The 19,844-nt window shown below is 40.3% G+C and overlaps 1 long non-coding RNA gene across 2 annotated transcripts in view; it reads left to right on the top strand.

Annotated features, from left to right (window-relative positions):
- LOC138735535 (uncharacterized) overlaps positions 1–19,844 on the top strand; it is an 81,696-nt gene that overhangs the window by 25,817 nt on the left and 36,035 nt on the right. For both annotated transcript variants that reach the window (XR_011339751.1, XR_011339750.1), the window contains exons 2-3: positions 2,806–2,876; positions 4,138–4,190. This is a non-coding gene — a long non-coding RNA (uncharacterized lncRNA). The remainder of the gene's footprint in view (positions 1–2,805; positions 2,877–4,137; positions 4,191–19,844) is intronic.

Below are 19,844 nucleotides of genomic sequence, written 5' to 3'. Positions count from 1 at the left end.
ATATAACACCATCTTGGGAAGGCGATGGTCCTCCATTCTGGAGACATGACCTACCCAAACAAAAACATATGAAAGTGGTGACCATGAAACACATTTTAACCCCTACACCTAGTTAGCTTAATCTCTCAATTAATATTTTCATGCAATGATATTGGTGGGCAGTGTAAACACACCATTTGCTTTTCCAATTACTTGTTGACACTGCCCACCAATATTCAATGAATCTTGTAGAAGGTCATCATGTTCCTCTGAGCATTTCATAATATTCCACCATTACACCACTTTTGAACATTATATTCAAGCTGCCATGTCTGTACCCACAACCCTTTGGCATCCCATTGGTAACACCCAATATAAAGTGGCTTATTTAATTCTTCTCTCTGTTGTCTGACCATTAACCAATATTTAATGTCCGTTTCTTGTGCTGCAAACCAAATATGGATCACTTGGTGAACAATGAACTTGCTTTATTGGACTATATATGTAAGTGGCAGGTGTCTGTCACCAAAAGATTTAATTGCCAAGAGAACCAAGGAAGAGATAAGGAGAGAGTCCCTAATGCAACAAATCATAATGACCTGGAATTCATGACCTGAAGGATTCCCAGAAGCAGATTCAATAATAAGTTCCAAAAACCAATAGAAAAAAAAATACTTTGAGAGAAAACAAGTAGGTCTCTAGGGAAAAGATTAATAGATTGTCTTCTCTGTATGATTCTGTATGTCAAGAGAACAATTTTGTTTTGGCTTCATGAGTCAAAATGCCACTGTCAGAGTGATGGTCCCAAATAGTGTTTTACGTGGTGGTTCTTATTCATCGATAGACAGTTGTAAACACTTCAGACATTCCCATCATTGAGGACAGGAACTGGTATTTGGGCTGGATGGTTTCACTTCACCACTCAGAAGCTACTGAAAGAAATTTAACCAATGGATCATCAATTAACTATCTTCTCATTTTTTCTTCCCTTTTTCTCTTTATTGATAAATCAGTGTTCAACTAAGCTGCACAAACTGGAAGGCTTCAGGTTTGATTCAGAGTTAGTGATGAGTCAATTAATCCCATCTGGAAAAGCAGGAAGTTGCACTAACGCTGACCACATTGTTAATTGTGTTCCCAGTATGCTTTCTCATCTCATGATTGTTACCCAACATTGTCCACTGGATAAATTTATGTCTGAACATTTTGGATCAAGATGCTTTTGAGATTTGGTGTCACTCAGTGAGGTCACGTTCAAACTAATTTTAATATTAGGAAATATGTTTCTTTCTTTGGCTTGGCTTCACGGACAAAGATTTATGGAGGGGTAATGTCCACATCTGCTGCAGGCTTGTTTGTGGCTGACAAGTCCGATGCAGGACAGGCAGACACGGTTGCAGCGGTTGCAGGGGAAAATTGGTTGGTTGGGGTTGGGTGTTGGGTTTTTCCTCCCTTGTCTTTTGTCAGTGAGGTGGGCTCTGCAGTCTTCTTCAAAGGAGGTTGCTGCCCGCCGAACTGTGAGGCGCCAAGATGCACGGTTTGAGGCGATATCAGCCCACTGGCGGTGGTCAATGTGGCAGGAACCAAGAGATTTCTTTAGGCAGTCCTTGTACCTCTTCTTTGGTGCACCTCTGTCCGGTGGCCAGTGGAGAGCTCGCCATATAACACCATCTTGGGAAGGCGATGGTCCTCCATTCTGGAGACATGACCTACCCAACGCAGTTGGATCTTCAGCAGCATGGATTCGATGCTGTCGGCCTCTGCCATCTCGAGTACTTCGATGTTGGTGATGAAGTCGCTCCAATGAATGTTGAGGATGGAGCGGAGACAACGCTGGTGGAAGCGTTCTAGGAGCCGTAGGTGATGCCGGTAGAGGACCCATGATTCGGAGCCGAACAGGAGTGTGGGTACGACGACGGCTCTGTATACGCTAATCTTTGTGAGGTTTTTCAGTTGGTTGTTTTTCCAGACTCTTTTGTGTAGTCTTCCAAAGGCGCTATTTGCCTTGGCGAGTCTGTTGTCTATATGACTGCTGCACAGTGCCCAATCAACATCAAAATGATCGTTTGCTGCCAGGGTTCACACAGAAATAATGAGTCTTTTCGATTGAGGACTCAGAAACAAGGGAAACAAAAGTGAGCGAGAGAAAAAAATAACCACTAGAACTTCACTTAAGTTTACCATCAAATAAATACCAATTCATTTTTTGCCTCATGCTTCTGGGAATTATTTACGACTTTACTAGGAAGAGGAAAAATAAAGATAAATTCCCAACGAGTAAAGGACAAACAAGACGAATGTTTCAGGACTGTCTCATAATACTTAACTCCGAGCTTTCCGTACTCCTTTGCCTTTCTGGGAACTGCAGCAGTGCGTTATAAGATCACTTCCAGTGGTCCAGACCAGTCGTTCTTTAATTGCTCTCAGATCAAGCAATTCATCACTCAACTGGCGGTAGTGTTGACGGTTCATTAAATAAGATAATAAATTGAGCACTGTTTCAGTTCTGCCTTGAGGGCTCATTGGATCTAATCAGTACTCTAAAGCATAGATTTTGAGATCCATAGGAAAAGGAACAATTTCAGAAGCTGTGGAGGGACACAAAATCAAAATTATTTACTTGGCTTATAACAAATATGATGAGTTAAAAGTACAGACACCTTGCAGTCATATTAAAGTGCAGACTTCACTGTTTACTGGAGCAGATCCTTCAACTTAATTGCCACTGTCTTTCTTTTGCCCTCTAATTTGGTTTCTTCTCTTTGTAGTTTTATGATCATAGCCTCCCTTCATGTTTTCAATGTATGTTCTTAATACCTTCTGCAGGGGAAGAACATTGACACTTCAAGATGACAACATATTCAGGCCACGACCAGGAACATGGGCACTTCACTCAGGCAAGTTCTGATAAACAATGCTTTAAATCAGACGTCACACTCAAAAGTCTTTTGTTGAACTATAGCTTTTCCTGTTTGGGTGGCAATGTCACGCAATTGATCAGAAAAAAATGCCTTCCTCTTCACTGAACCATAAAAAACACATCCATATGAACAGGTCTACAGCTTCCCTATTATCCTGCTCCAACAATATGCTCACAAGCAGAATTTGCTCACTCCAACTTATTGTTCATCTAACTTTTCTTACGTTAGCCACTTCAGAGATTTGGGGACATTTGAGTTTTCTGTACAATTTCCCTGATGTATTCCTTTGTTCCCACCTTTCTGATAACTGTGGCTCCTGTTTGTGGAAAAATCTTTGCCTTCTACTTTTAGACATGTGGACAACAGTGCAGTCAGAACCCAAACTGAGGGGTCCACATTGGAAGTCATCAGGGAGGCCTGCCCCAGTCATATATGCATATTTTTAAACACACATCACAGAGCCAGGCCCTTTCAATCCATGAGCCCATGCTGCCCAATTACACCCAATTAATCTACACCCCTGTATGTTTTTGAAGGGTGGAGAACCTGGAGGAAACCCACACAGAGACGGGGAGAAGGTACAAACTCCTTTCAGATTGCACTGGGTTGCGGGTGCTGTCATAGTATTGTACTATCCACGATGCTGAATGGTGTTTCGGCCCAAAATGTTGATTGTCTATTGATTTTCATGGATGCTGTCTGACCTGTCCAGCACTTTTGTGTGTTGACCCAGTCATCCATGGCATCCAATCTAAGGTTTCCCTTTGTTGATGCCCTTGATTTCAGGCAAGTTCTTGGAAAAGTCAGGGGATGCAGTAGTGAGGTGGGGAGAAAGTGGCTGGATGCAGAATGGGAAACAGGAAGGAATCCGTCTTTGGTTGCTGCCAAGAAAATAATGGCTGTGATCATCTCTGTATATCTGCTTCCGTTGATGTAAAAAAAATGCTGAAGGAACTTAACAGGTGGACCATGTCAATGGGACACAGGAATGTCAACACTTCATGTCAAGACTCTGAATCAGGACTGAGAGAGGAGAGGGTAGATAGGCAAAATAAAGAGGAGAGATCATTCCTGCTGGGTCTTATCTTTAATTAGAAGTGCTCAACATGGGAGTAAGTTTGAACCAAACTGTCTCATCAGTTAAATGTGCTCACACATTTGTTTTTCCAGTGTAATAATTTTACTTTTTCCCAAATAGACCATTCTTTAACAAAGGCTTTCAATTCATCTGCTTTAGAACCTTGAGGAATTCCTGGTAGATTTTGATGGAGCCCTCCAGCTGGCACTAAGGTAACGAAAACATCCAGTTAATTCATTATTGTGCCTGATATCCTGTGTTTCAATTGCTCATGTTGCTGCCCTAGATTTCATGATTGTCTGCTAGGAGAAGAGAATACTACCCTGAAGAGCACAGTTAGAGTAGTGGTTAGTGCAATGCTGTTACAGTGCCAGCGATCAGGGTTTGAATCCACCACTGTCTATAAGAAGATTGCACATTCTCCTTGTGTTTCAGATTTCCTCCCGTCGTCCAAAAAAGTATCGGGGTTGTAGGTTAATTGGGTGTAATTGGATGTCACAGACTCGTGGCTAAAAGGACCTGTTAGCATGCTGAATCTCCAAAAGAAGTGTTCAGATTATTCTTGTCAGACAATCCTGTAGGGATTTTGCTTCAAGTCCAGTTCTGTGGATTTTGAGGTGACTAATGAAACAGATGAGGGATGAGAAGATTCTTCCAAGTGGGCAGGAAGTGCTAGAGGAGGAGACAGAATGGATGGGAGTTAGAGGTGGTAATATCCTGTCATTTTTGTTGGGTTGATTGCAGGCAGTAGATTGGAAATGTTGTGGATGATGTAGCAAATTGTCATAGGTTACAACAGGATAAAGACAGGATGCAAGGCTGAGTTGAAAATGGCAGATGGAGTTCAATCCAGGTAAGTGTGAAGTAATGCATTTTGGAAGGTCAAACTTGAAGGCATGGTTAATGGTAGCTTACTTAACAGTGTAGAAGAGCAGAGGAACCTTGGGATCCAAATCCATAGATCTCTTAAGGTTACCACGCAGGTTTATCGGATAGTTAAGAAGGCCTATGGTATGCTGGGCTTCATTAGTTGGCAGATTCAGTTCAGGAGACATGAGGTAATGTTGCAGCTCTACAAATCACTGGCGAGACCACACTTGGAATATTGTGTTCAGTTCTGATAACTTAATTACAGGAAGGATGAGGAAGCTATGGAGAGGGTACAGAGGAGATTTACCAGGATGTTGCCTGGATTGGAAACTATATCTAATGAGGCAAGGTTAACAGAGTTAGGGATTTTTTTCTTTGGAGCAGAGAAGGATGAGAGGTGACCTAATAGAGGTCTAGAAGTTTATGAGAAGCATAGATAAGTTTGAGAGCCGGCATCTTTTTCCTAGGGCGGGAGTAGCAGACCCCAGAGGACATCTGTTCAAAATGAAAAGAGGAAAGTTCAGGGGAGACATCAGGGGTAGATTTTTGACACTGAAAGTTGTGGAATGCATTGCCAGGGGTAGTGGTGGAGGCTTGAACAATAGACTCTTAGTCATGCACATGGATGTAAGAAAAATAGAGGGTTATGAGGTAGAGAGGGTTTAACTTTTTTGGGGTAGATATATATAGGTCAGCACAACATTGTGGGCCAAATGGCCTGTACTATGCTGTAATGTTTCTGCTCTTACTTAGGATGAAGTAAGATCTAGATGAACATTTCATTATCCCATTTTACATAATGATCTTAAATGTTCCAGCAATAAGTTTCAAGGACAGGAAAGACCAGTTGCCCTTGATACCAATTGCTTTATACAAGAATTCTGCCGTGTTGGTTGCTATAAGTTATCAGTATTATAAATCTGGCACAAGATGTGCATAATTTTCTTTTGGAAATATTGTACACCCAAAATCTTCACATGATTTTGTAAATTCACAAGCAGTTGATCCTCTTGTCATCTTAAATTGTTCAGACAAATATTTGGTCGCCTTTGAGATTAATGTTGCTTAAGTTGTTTCCTGTATTTTATGCCATAAAATTATAAGAAGCAGCACTGGGCCCTACACTCCTTGAACGTCTTCCACCATTCAATGTTCACAAGGGATCTTATATATCAGGCCATTTTGCTACCCATTCCTCACATTCTTTGATTTTTTTTGTGCCCAATAATTTATCATTCTCACCCTTGTTTAAATCTAAACATGGCAACCAATGTCCTCCATGACAGAGAATTCCAAAGTCTTTGAGCAGGGGAATTTCTCCTCACCTCAACTGTAAGTAGACAACCCCTATTCCCTTCATTAGATATTATCCCTTTCCGTAGCAAATTATATTTCCCTGAAATTCCATCCTCTCTCCAATTTCTTGGCCTTTAAATTATGACATCTAGGCTTTCAACTATTTACATACAAAAATATTTTCAAGATCTACCTATTAATTTTAAACATTTTAATCATCCCTGTTTTCTAATCTATCAATTTGAAAAGCTGACCAACACTGTTTGGATGTTCTCCCTGTGTCTGCATGGGTTTTCTCCAGGTGCTCCAGTTTCCTCGTGCTCTTCAGAACCTACCAGGGTGTAAGTCAATTGGATGTCATTGGGAAGCACAGGCCCATGGGCTGAAAGGCCCTGCTACTGAGCTATATTGTCTAAATTTTCAAAAATGTAAACATTAGAGCCTGGATGTGTCCTGAAATGTGGCCAAGGGAAGTGATTTTTTAAAAATTTATTCAGTTTCATCACCAGGGCAAACATTTATTGTCTGTCCCAAAGAGCCCTCACAAAGATGATGGTAAGCTGCAATTTGGCTCCTGCAATCCTTCAGATGATGGTATTGCCCAGTGCTAATTGAGCAGAAAGTTCCAGGATTTAAATCAATAACACGACATGCAGAAATCTGAAGAGACTGGAAACAGGAATCAGAGAGCACATCTAAGAGAAAGCAGATGGAGAATAGTAGAAATAATGTTTGATATCCAGGTAACCCCCGGGGCCCAAGCGCAAAGGGCTGGTGTGCTGCCACCAGTACCTGGTGACAGTCAAGGACTCACTTCCTCCTCTCATGAATGACAATAATCTTCTTTCAACTTTCATGCAGCTGGTGCCAACTAAAGTTAATTCCATGTGGTTTTTCTGCGCAGACATTCAGGAGTCATCCCATTAGTTATTGTCTGCAGAGAGGGAATAATACCATGACCTAGAGACAAACACTACATTCCAGGAATTGGAGTCATCCAGCTTGTTTTACAACAGCATTTTATTTACCTTTGTATATTATGATGCCATCACAATGAATAAGGTCCAGACTAAGCATTGCAAATTGAGTTAATTTTATTGAGGGTCAGTGAACTAAACATCCTGGTAATGCCAGTAATGCCTTTTGAAAGGAATGTCTTTCTGGCACAAAATGTGGATGCTCAGACCCTTGCATTATGCAAATCTTCTTTGCTGCTTGTCACATTAGACAGAAAAAAATCATATTACCGTAGGTAACTGAGAGCAGTTGCCAGCTCAACTTGATCTTACTTTGCAGTACCCAGGAAGAATAGAATTACATTATAACCATAACCAGGCCTTTTATATTTTTGCGTCTTCTCCACTTTCTCGATCTCCAGCGCATCAACAATGCCCGCAAGTCTTTGAACTCCTATTAGCCTTTCTGGATATACATGCTCAATCCCAATGAAGCCAAGTGAAGCTCACAGGAAGTCACAATGAAAACACTTTGCAGAAGACCCACTGACGGTTGAGTAGGTATCAGCCCAATTTACAATCCATAAATCTGAAGTAGTATAATAATACAGTCATACAGTGAGACATCCCACAAACAGATCCTTTCACTCACAGAACCCAAGCCAATCATCAGGCCACCCATTACAGCAATTCGACACTAATCCCATTTTATTCTTCCCACTCTCCCGTCAATCCCCTCCTCATCAGATTCTAGCACTCACCGACACTACCAGGTGCAAGTTACAACAGACAATCTCTGCATCTTTGGTCTGTGGTAGGAAGCTAGAGCAATTATGGAAGCTTAAGCAGTTACAGGAAGAACATGCAAATTCCACACACCCAACACCACAGTTCAGGGTTGAACTGAGGACAGCACTACTACAAATATCTAGCTTAACCATCTAAATGTTACTCCACAATTATGTAAAGTAGCCGTACAAGAGAGAGAAAGAGAAATTCCAAACTTTCATCCACAAATGCAGATCTGTACAACTCAGAACATCCTGCAAAAATTGATTGTTATTTATTAGTGGTGAGTAAGCCTTAAGTTGGAGTGTTCCCTCAAGCAGTTGTTTGAATTCATTGACGTGGTGAGATGGTGGAGGGAGTTTGAGTGTAGCCTCATTATTGGCAGAGACAGATGGTCCAAATTGCTTTATGTCTGTGTAATCAATGTTATATAACCCTAAGTACTAACATGGTTGTATTGAGAAATGGTAAATTGCTGGACTATACAAACTGAAGCAGATGCAAAGGCTGGATAATTACAGATTGCAGCAGATCATTTCCGGTCAAACTCGCAAGAGGATCAGACTTTTTTCAAGACACAGCAAATAGTGACATGGCTGTGAAATGGGAAACAGCCATTTCCCCACAACTCAGCTGAAAATGAAAGCATGTTTAGGGAAAGGAATGAGGAAAACAGAAGGCCAATGTATTTTGAAAGCACGTCTTTGAGGTAAAAGGATATCCGGTTCACGCACAGGAAAGAAATTTGGAGGAATGAAACAAATGAGGAAATCCTGTCACTTAATGCAGTCCTGATATGTTAAAAGACAGCTTCACTAGTCCCTCCGAGAAGCGTCAGTGCCAACAAAGCTTTACAGATATAGCATTATCACTTTCTGACAACTTTAAGCAGCTTTGTGAAAGCTGCTGTAAACATTTAGATTTGAAAGTTTTTGCCGCAGTGCTCACATATTCTCTGCATGGGAAATCAAAATGCAAGGTTAGTTTTGATCCACTTGAACATAGGATTTGTTTGCACTGAAACGAGAGACGACAGTATTAAAAACTTGAGATCGGATGTGTTCCTAGGGAAAATGAGTGTCAGGCCAAAAGAGGGAACCATTGTATCAAGGGTCTTGTAAATAGGTGCTCCTTCCATAATAATATCTTTATAATACCAAGGTAACTCCTCTACGTCTTATTACCAAAATGACTTTTTCCCTTATTGAATTATTCAGAACAGTTTGACTCTCGCCAATGAGTGGCTGCTCCAGGGAGCCTGCACACAAGTATCATATTTTGTCGGATGAAAGACTATTGACCTGAAGCATTAATTCTGCCCCTCAATCGACTGCCTGTCCTACTGAGCATTTTCACCACTTTCTTTGCATTGTGGAGTGTGACAGTACAGATTCTATCACCGATGTGTATATGTACAGATGGTAGTGTAGGATGACTGCAATTGACTGACAGCGTAGCCACACCTACTGGCAGGTCTTAAAGGATTGCTTCTAGCCAGACCAGGTCATTCTGGACTGGTCGACCTACTTGTGATATGCTCCAGTCTTTTAGTTAATAGAAGCCTTGGTTTGGATCAACAAGTCTTTGGTTCTTTCGACGCGCTCTACACGAAGTTTTCACATAATGTGTTATTCTGGTTCTTCGACTGGATTCTCCTCACTTTCAAATATATAACTCCTCTTCATTCGATCTACTGTCACTTAAGAACTTTATTCCATGTCCAGGATTGCATATGCTTAATTCACAATTGAAGGCCTAAGTCAATTTGGAAAGTTGGAGAATTAAAATAAAAATGATCAGCAAACTCCAAAACCTGGGCCTCCATACCCCACTGTGTAATTGGATCCTGGATTTGCACACACCAATGAGTGAGGATCGGCAAGAGCTTCTCCTCCACAATCTCCATCAGCACTCCCGGAACACTTCATTATACGCTGCATACTTAAACCCCTGCTCTACTTGCTTTACACTAATGACTGTGTGCCTCGCTAAGACAACAACATCATTTGTACATTTGCTGACGATACCCCAGTAGTGGGCTGTATAAATAAAAGGGCACTGAGTCAGCATAAAGGAGGGAGATTGAAAACCTGGCTGAATGGTGCACCAACAACGATCTAGCACTCAATGTCACCAAAACCAAGGAGCTGTTTCTTGACTTTAGGAAGGGAAAGCTAAAGGTGTATGATGCAATTATTATTGGGGTATCAAAGGCAGAGAGGGTAAGCAAATTTAAAGTCCTGGGAGTCACTATCTCGGAGGACCTTTCCTGGACCCAACATACTAATATCATCATGAAGGAAACACATCAGCACCTCTATTTCATCAGGTGTTTGTGGAGGTTCGGTATGACGTCGGAACCTTGACTAGAGATGTGGAGTGTGCTGCATCACGACCTGGTATGGGGGGGGGGGGGGGGTTCCAAAACCACTGAGTGGACAAGTCCTGCAAAATGTAGTGCCTAGTCCATCAAAGGCAAAACCTCCCCACTATCGAGAAAATCTACATGGAATGCTGCCATTCTGAGAGTGGTAGCAGTCATCAAGGATCCACACCACCTAGGATATGCTCAGTTCTCTCTGCTGCCATCAGGAAAGAAGCATAGGTACTACAAAACTTGTACCATTGAGTTTAAGAACACTTGTTACCTTTCCCCCATCAGGATCCTAAACGACGCTCAATCCAAACCTCAATTAAGGTCTCTTACTTCGCACATTATTTAGTGCTGAATTTTTTTCTGATGCACAGTCAGTTTGTTTACATAATCTTACTTTGTTTTCATTTCTTTCTTTTGCATACGTATCTTTTCTTGAGTACAGTTACACTATCGACAAGTAGAAATTCTGCCTGACCCATTGGGAAAAAATGATCTCAAAATAATGTGATGTCCTATGTGTACTCTAACAATAAATCTGAAATCTGAAAGATGGGAGAATGGGGTTGAGATTTGAACTTATTCAAATAATTCGGAACATGGATCAGTGAAAGTGATCATGAAACTCACAGATTGATGTAAAAAAAACTCAGACTGTTCATAAGTATGCTTTATGAGTGGAAATTTGCAATCCTTACCTGGTCTGGTATATCATGACTTCAGATCTACAAAATAATGGATTCCTATCTGCCTCCTCACTCAGGGGAATTAGGAGTAGATAGAAAATGTGGGCTACCCCAGAAAGATCATGAAGGGCTCAAAGAAAACAAGGACCTCTCTAAAATGTTGCTATGGAGACATCATTGATTCGGAAGGATGGTTTGGTTTGAGGTCATGCTGAGTTTCTGACATCCCAGCCAGTGGTTCTAAATGGATGCCACCTAATCATCATGCTCCATGGGGTTTTGCAAGCTGCCACAGGAGGAGCTCTCTGTTTGGTTCAATTAAATGCAACATACAATGTGGCCCTGGGCCAGAGCCACCTCCTGTACAGCTCCTAATTCTATGTTGCTGCCAATACCACAGTAGAGGGGTTGTATAAAGGAAGGTGATGAGTCAACATACAGGATAAAGATTGAAAACTTTGTTGAATAGTGGAACCAACAACAACCTTACACTCAATGTCACCAAAATTAAGGAGCTGATTGTGGATTTCAGGAAGAGAAAGCCAGAGGTACACAATCCAGTGATTATTGGGGGATCAGAGGTGGAGAGGATGAGCACATTTAAGTTCTTGGGAGTCACTATATCAGAGGATCTTTTCTGGACCCAACACGCCAATGGCATCGTGAAGAAAGAACGTCTACTTCCTCAAGAGTTTTGCGATGGTTTGATATGACATCAGAAACTCTGGCAAATTTCTACAGAGGTGTGGTAAGTCATTTTGGTGTTGAAAGTGATTGTATTGTTTATTTAAATTTATACAAGTCTTCCTTATAGGAAGGAAGTGGAAGCTATGGAGAGGGTGAAGGGGATATTTACCAGGATGTTGCCTGGATTGGGAAACAATGAGGCAAGGTTAGCAGAGCTGAGATTTTTCTCTTTGAAGACTTGTTGACCTCTATAAAGTCTCCTCTCTAGAAGGATGAGAGGAGACTTGACAGAGGTCTACAAGATTATGAGAGGTATAGATAGGGTGGACAGCTAGCATCTGTTTCTCAGGGCAAGAATATCAAACACCAGGAGACATATGTACAAAATGAAGAGAGTGGGAAGTTTGGGGAGGCATCGAGGGTAAATATTTTACACAGAGAGTTGTGAGTGCATGGAATGCCTTGCCAGGGATGGTGATGGTGGCTGAAACATTGGGGCATTTAAGAGACTTCTGAACAGGCACATGGATGAAAGAAAAATAGAAGGTTATGGGGTAGGGTGGGTTTAGTACTTTTTTTAAGGAAAATATGGGTCGGCACATCAATGAGGGCCAAAGGGCCTGTACTGTGCTGTAGTGTTCTATATTCTATGTTAATAATGTCCAGGTATAGTGCATTGCCAGGGGTGGTGATGGAGGCTGGAACAATAGGGACATTTAAGAGACTCTTAGACAGTGACATGAATGAAAGTTAAATAGAGGGTTATGAAGTAGAGAGAATTTAGGTTTTTTTTGATAGGTATAATGTATGGGTCAGCACAACATCTGTACTGTGTTGTAATATTCTATGTCCTTTATTCGATAGAAGTAAGATAGAGAGACTAATGTATTGGTGCCAGGGCAACAATGTCCACAAAACCCAGGAGTTGGGTCTATAGTTATAGACTTCCAGAGGAGGGTCTGGGGTTATTTTTTGGTCCACTTCAATGGTGCTGAACTGGAGGTAGTTTTAAGTTCCCAAGAGTAAAATCTCTAGAGATTGTCCTGGTCTATCCATCTTGATGCAATGGCCAAGAAAGCACATCAGCGCCTCTACTTCCTCAGAAGCCTGAGGAAATTTGGCAAGTCACCTGCATCCCTTAACAATGTCTACAGATGCCCGCATGAAAGTATTCTGAGAGGACGTATCACTGTGTGGTATGAGAATTGCCTCATTCAAGGTAGCAAGGAACAGGGGAGAGTTGTGAAAGTGATTCAGTCCTAACCTGCCTTCACCAACTCCATCTATACCCTCCCTCTGCCTTCAAAAAGCATCCAACATATTAAAAGGCTCATCCCACTCCTATCTCACCCTTTTACCCCACATCCCACATCCCATCAGGAAGAAGATTTCCGAGTGTGAGATCATTCATGGCGAGATTCAAGGACTGTTTCTTTCTCACCATTATCAGATCAATGTAAGTAAGAAAAGGCAAGGAACAGGATAGAAGCTATTGTTTATTGAGATTGCATTTGCAGATTATGAGATGGCTGTGGATGGTAATACGTGCAAATGCTCAAAGCCTTCAAACAAAATTATTTTTTCTGGTTTTTTAACCTATTGATTTATTTTCTCTGAGTTTATTACCCTATTGGTATTGTATCTATTAATATCTTCCATTGTAATCCCTCAAATCTCTCAAAAATAGCTCAGATTGCCAAATTCAGATCATTATTGCATTGCTTGGATGGTGCACTTTGTCTAAAACTCTTGTGAATAAAGGCACTACCCAAAATAACCAGAAGGCGCACTGACTGGAGAATGTCAGTCCTGAATTCCCAAACTATGGTGAAATGCTCAATCTCAGAAATATACTTCTGAAATATCAGCCTTTAATCCAGCTCTCAAAATGATTGTGAGTGGTTTTGTGTTGTGACCAGGTTTGGGCCCCATATCTAAGGAAGGATGTACTGGCATTGGAGAGGGTCCAGAAGAGGTTTGTGAGAATGATTCCAGGGACGAGAGGATTAATCTATGAGGAATATTTGATAGGTCTGGCCCTAAACTCATTGGAGTTTAGAAGGGTGAGAAAGGTCCCATTGAACCCTGGCATTATGTTGAAAGAAATGGATAGCTTGGACGTAGAGGATTTCTCCAGTTGTAGGAAAGTCGTGGACCAGAGGGCACAATCTCAGACTAAAAGGTCACCCCTAAAGAATAGAGATGAGGAGACATTTCTTCTGCCAAATGGTGGTGAATCTGTGGAATTCATCGCCTCAGACAGCTGTCATTGGGTATACTTAAAGCAAACATTGAAAGCTTCCTCAATAGTAAGGGTATCAAGAGTTAAGGGGAGAAGGGAATGCTGCTGTCAGAGAGCAACAGCAATCATAAAAGATCCTCATCACCCAGCACACGCTCTGTTCTCGCTGCTACTGTCAGCACTGAGGTCTAGCTGCCACAGGATTTGCACCACCAGATTCAGGAACAGCTACTACCCTCCCCCACCCCACCATCAGACTCCTCAACAACAAACTCAATCAGGGAATTCATTTAAGGACTCTTACTTGTACCCTTCATTGATTTTTTCTCTCTCTTTATTACACTGTTTGTTTACATTCATTATTGGTTTACAATTCTTTATTTGTTTACATGTGTACATTGTGTACAGTTTTTTTTTGCACTACCAATAAGTGACCATTCTTCCTTGCCCTTAGGTAAAAGAATCTCAGGTTTGTATGTGATGTCATGTATATCTCTCTCTTTGGCTTGGCTTCACGGACGAAGATTTATGGAGGGGTAAATGTCCACGTCAGCTGCAGGTTCGTTTGTGGCTGATAAGTCCGATGCGGGACAGGCAGACACCGTTGCAGCAGTTGCAGGGGAAAATTTGTTGGTTGGGGTTGGGTGTTGGGTTTTTCCTCCTTTGTCTTCTGTCAGTGAGGTGGGCTCTGCGGTCTTCTTCAAAGGAGAAGCTTCTTCAAAGGAGAGCTGCCCAGGGAGTCACGTGATGGAGTAGTGGCCGGACGGTGAACTCCAGCCCTCTCCAGAAAAGGCAAAAAAAACAAAGGAAAACACAAAGGCACAGAAATAAAAGTTAAAGAAAAGTGAGTATAAAGGTGGAAAGAAGATGGTGACAAAAAAAGAAAAATCGAAATCAACGGTAAGAAGAGAGGAAGAGAAGACAACGGAGGAAGAAGGAGAAGGCCTTACCTGTTCGAAGAGGCCCGCGGTGGAGAGAGAAACCCGCTCCCTCAGGTCGGTAGAAAGTGGACTACAAAAATGGCTCGTTGAGCCGAGTAAAAGTGCGCAACCGCACATGCGCGAGGAGTCGCGCATGCGCGGTGCGCATGAAAAAAAACACACCGACGGGAGGGGTGACCAGCTGGGGAGTAAATCTCCACAGCCGGCAACGACAGCTGCAGAACACCCGCAGCAAGAAGAGAACACAAAAGACAATGAAAACAAGAAAGAAGAGAAGAAAAGGGCAACAAAGAAACAACAGATGGCCAACCCAGAGGAAGAAGAAGAGGAAGTGGAAGAGTACAGTGAAATATAAGAAGAAGGGAAAGGCAAGATAAAGGATATACTTTCTCTTATTAAAGGATACATGGAGTCATTTAAAGAAAGGCAAACACAGGAATTTAATGATTTAAGAAGAAGAATAAACAACACAGAAGAGAAAATGAATAAAATAGATATGACCTTAACAGAAATGGGAAAGAAAATGGACAAGATGGAAGAGCGGGCAGTAGCAGCAGAAATGGAGGTAGAAGACTTAAAAAAGAAATTGGAGGAATCTAATAAAAAAGCGATAGAGACACAAGAACTGTTAGCTCAAAAAATAGATATAATGGAAAATTATAACAGAAGAAATAACATAAAGATAGTGGGCCTTAAGGAAGATGAAGAAGGCAAGAATATGAGAGAGTTTATAAAAGATTGGATCCCTAGGATCCTAGGATGTCCAGAACTACAGCAAGAAATGGAAATAGAAAGGGCACATAGAGCATTGGCCTTTAAACCACAACCACAACAAAAACCAAGATCTATTTTAGTAAAATTCCTAAGATATACTACAAGAGAAAAGGTACTGGAGAAGACAATGGAAAAAGTAAGAGAGGGCAACAAGCCACTGGAGTACAAAGGGCAAAAAATCTTCATTTATCCAGATATAAGTTTTGAACTCCTAAAGAAGAGAAAGGAGTTCAATACAGCAAAGGCTATTTTATGGAAGAAAGGGTATAAATTTATACTAAAGCATCCAGCGGTATGGAAAATATTTATTCCAGGACAACAAAACAGACTATTCTCGGATCCAGAAGAAGCACGAAAATTTGCAGAACAATTACAAAATAGACTGAGGGATGAAGACGTGTAATGAGAGTAAAAATGACCATGATTTATATGTATGTGGGTAAAGAGGTATAAGTGTGTATATGTATAATGTGCATACGTGAATGTATCCGTATTTAGAGGAAAATATAGATAGTATAGACAAGAATTAATAAGGGAAGGAAATGGAATAGAGGGAATAAGGAGGGAACTAAAAGAGTGACCTTTGTTACATATGAAAAGTGAAATCTTTTCTGGGGGGTGCTGGGTGGGGGGAAATAGCGGTCACTGCAAAATCAGTTGACGCTTGCGAGTGACTTCGCAAACCCAAATGGAGAGGGGAGATGTGGTTGTCCGACAAGGGATAAAGGACAACTTAGGAGGGGAAGGGGAGATTGGGGCTAAAGAAGTTTTAAATAGGAGAATAAGGAAAATGTTTGATGTTTTAGGAATGTTGTCTTATAAAGGGTTTAAAATAAGAAAACAGAAATGGAAAAGGAGGAAAGGTAATGATGGAAAAATGGAAAGGGAAGATAAACAAAGTATAAAATGGCTTCGTTGAACTATATGACTTTAAATATTAATGGAATACATAACCAAATTAAAAGGAAGAAACTGCTAAATTTACTGAAAAAAGAAAAAAATTGATATAGCATTTGTGCAAGAAACACACTTAACTGAATTGGAGCACAAGAAATTAAAGAGAGATTGGGTAGGACATGTAACAGCAGCATCGTATAATTCAAAAGCAAGAGGAGTGGCTATATTAATTAGTAAAAATGTGCCATTTAAAATAGAAGAGGAAATAATAGATCCAGCAGGGAGATATGTAATGATAAAATGTCAGATATATTCGGAGTTTTGGAATCTACTCAATGTATATTCACCTAATGAAGAAGATCAAAAGTTTATGCAAGATATCTTTTTGAAGGTAGCAAATACGCAAGGGAACATATTAATAGGAGGGGATTTCAACCTGAATTTGGATTCAAATATGGATAAAACTGGGAAAAAAATTAACAGAAGGAACAAAGTAACCAAATTTATAATTAAATCAATGGAAGAAATGCAACTTTTAGATATATGGAGGAAACAACACCCAAAAGAAAAGGAATATTCATATTACTCGGCTAGACATAAAACATACTCAAGAATAGACCTATTTTTGTTATCAGCTAGTATGCAAGATAGAGTAAGAAAAACAGAATATAAAGCTAGAATACTATCGGACCATTCACCCTTAATATTGACAGTAAAGCTAGAATACATCCCTCCAAGAATGTATAGATGGAGATTAAACCCCATGTTACTTAAAAGGCAGGATTTTAGAGAATTTATTGAAAAACAATTAAAAATGTATTTTGAAATAAATACGGAATCAGTGGAAGATAAGTTTATACTATGGGATGCAATGAAAGCATTCATTAGAGGGCAAATAATAAGTTATGTAACCAAGATGAAGAAGGACTATAATCAGGAAACAGAGCAGTTGGAAAGGGAAATAGTAAATATAGAAAAAAAATTAGCAATAAAGGAAGATACAACTAAAAGAAGAGAATTGGCGGATAAAAAAATAAAATATGAAACACTACAAACATATAAGGTGGAGAAGAATATAATGAAGACAAAACAGAAATATTATGAACTAGGTGAAAAAACGCACAAAATCCTAGCATGGCAGCTTAAGACAGAACAAGCTAAGAAAATGGTATTGGCATCAAGGAAAAAAGACAAACAAATTACATATAATCCAAAAGAAATTAAGGAAAACTTTAGAGAATTCTATGAACAATTATACCGAACTGAAAACGAAGGGAAAGAAGGGAAAATAGATAAATTTCTGACTAAAATTGAACTACCAAAACTACAAATAGAGGAACAAAATAAATTAACAGAACCATTTGGAATAGTAGAAATACAAGAGATAATAAAAAAATTACCAAATAATAAGACACCAGGAGAGGATGGATTCCCAATAGAATTCTACAAAACATTTAAAGACTTATTAATTCCGCCCCTCCTGGATGTAATCAACCAGATTACACAAAGCTTACCAGATTCATGTAAAACAGCAATAATAACAGTAATACTAAAACAAGGGAAAGATCCATTCTCACCAGCGTCATATAGACCAATATCTTTGCTAAACACAGATTATAAGATAATAGCTAAACTATTAGCAAACAGAGCAGAGCATGTACCGAAAATGGTAAATTTAGACCAAACTGGATTTATCAAAAAAAGACGCACAACAGACAATATTTGTAAATTTATTAACTTAATTCATGCAGTAGAAGGAAATAAAGCACCTACAGTAGCAGTTGCTTTAGACGCAGAGAAGGCCTTTGACAGAGTAGAATGGAATTATTTGTTCAAAGTATTGCAAAAATTCAGTTTACCGGAGAAGTATATTATTTGGATTAAAGCATTATATAAGGGACCATTAGCGAAAGTGACAGTAAATGGACATGTATCAAAGCAATTTAACTTAAGCAGGTCAACGCGGCAGGGATGCCCACTATCACCTTTATTGTTTGCGTTAGCTATAGAACCACTAGCAGAATTGATAAGAATAGATAATAATATAAAAGGAATAAAAATAAAAGACAAGGAATATAAAATCAGTCTATTCACGGATGATGTTATAGTGTACTTAACAGAACCAGAACTATCAATAAAAGAATTATATAAGAAATTGAAGGAATATGGAGAAGTGTCGGGTTACAAGATAAACGTAAATAAAAGTGAAGCAATGCCTATGAATAATGCGGATTTCTCAAAATTTAAGAAGGAATCTCCATTTAGATGGCAAATGCAGGCAATAATATACCTAGGTGTACAAATAAACAAAAATCTCGGCCAACTATATAAACTCAATTATTATCCACTAATGAAAAAATTACAGGACGATTTAGAGCATTGGAAAGATTTGCCACTAACACTAATAGGAAGGATAAACTGTATTAAAATGAAAGGAGGTTGCTGCCCGCCGAACTGTGAGGCTCCAAGATGCACGGTTTGAGGCGATATCAGCCCACTGGCGGTGATCAATGTGGCAGGCACCAAGAGATTTCTTTAGGCAGTCCTTGTACCTCTTCTTTGGTGCACCTCTGACACAATGGCCAGTGGAGAGCTCGCCATATAACACGATATACTCTGACAATAAATCTGAAATCCGAAAGGCAGGAGAATGGGATTGAGAGGAAATATATAATGAATTTTGTAACTTGTTTTTGACAATAAATTCTGATATCAACTGTGATTCAAATATCAGAACTCTCTCGATGGGCCAAATAGCCTTATTCTGGTCCTATATCTTAAGGTCTTTCTTATGATCCTACAAGTTAAAATTTGAAACAAAACAGAATATGACTTGATTTCAGCATTCCCTCTTACCATACAAAAGTGCATGAGACAGGTGAAGAAACAGGTGAGGCAGCCAGTCAAGAGAAAGAAGCGAACCGGCCCCGCTTGTATCGCCACGCTGGCAGGGCAGCTGCAGGAAAATGGCGTCGTCGGGGCTTGCTGATTACCTCGTAGCTTAGGCCACAGCTCGCACCCCAGACATCGTGATGACATCACTGCCCCGCGGGGCGGATCTCCCGTTGGCCTTAAAGGGACATGCACAAAATTCAAATAAAGCAGTTCAACTGAAACCCCACCAAGTCCTGTGGTGTGTTTCTGTGTGCGTAGCTACCACTACAGAAGGCTATATTAGATATAGGAAGCAGGAAACAGGAAGGGCTCAGGAGAAGTATATGGTAGCCAGGAAGGAGCTTAAGAAAGGACTTAGAAGAGCTCAAAGTGGGGGGGGGGGGGGGGGCGGGGATGATAAGGCCTTGACAAGTAGGATTAAGGAGAACACCAAGGATGATATGAATGAAATTGGGCCGT

This window comes from Narcine bancroftii, chromosome 6 (genome assembly GCF_036971445.1).
Source record: "Narcine bancroftii isolate sNarBan1 chromosome 6, sNarBan1.hap1, whole genome shotgun sequence".
Lineage (NCBI taxonomy): Eukaryota > Metazoa > Chordata > Chondrichthyes > Torpediniformes > Narcinidae > Narcine > Narcine bancroftii.
Note: the sequence above shows the minus strand (reverse complement) of the source record. Positions and strands in the feature narration are given on the sequence as shown.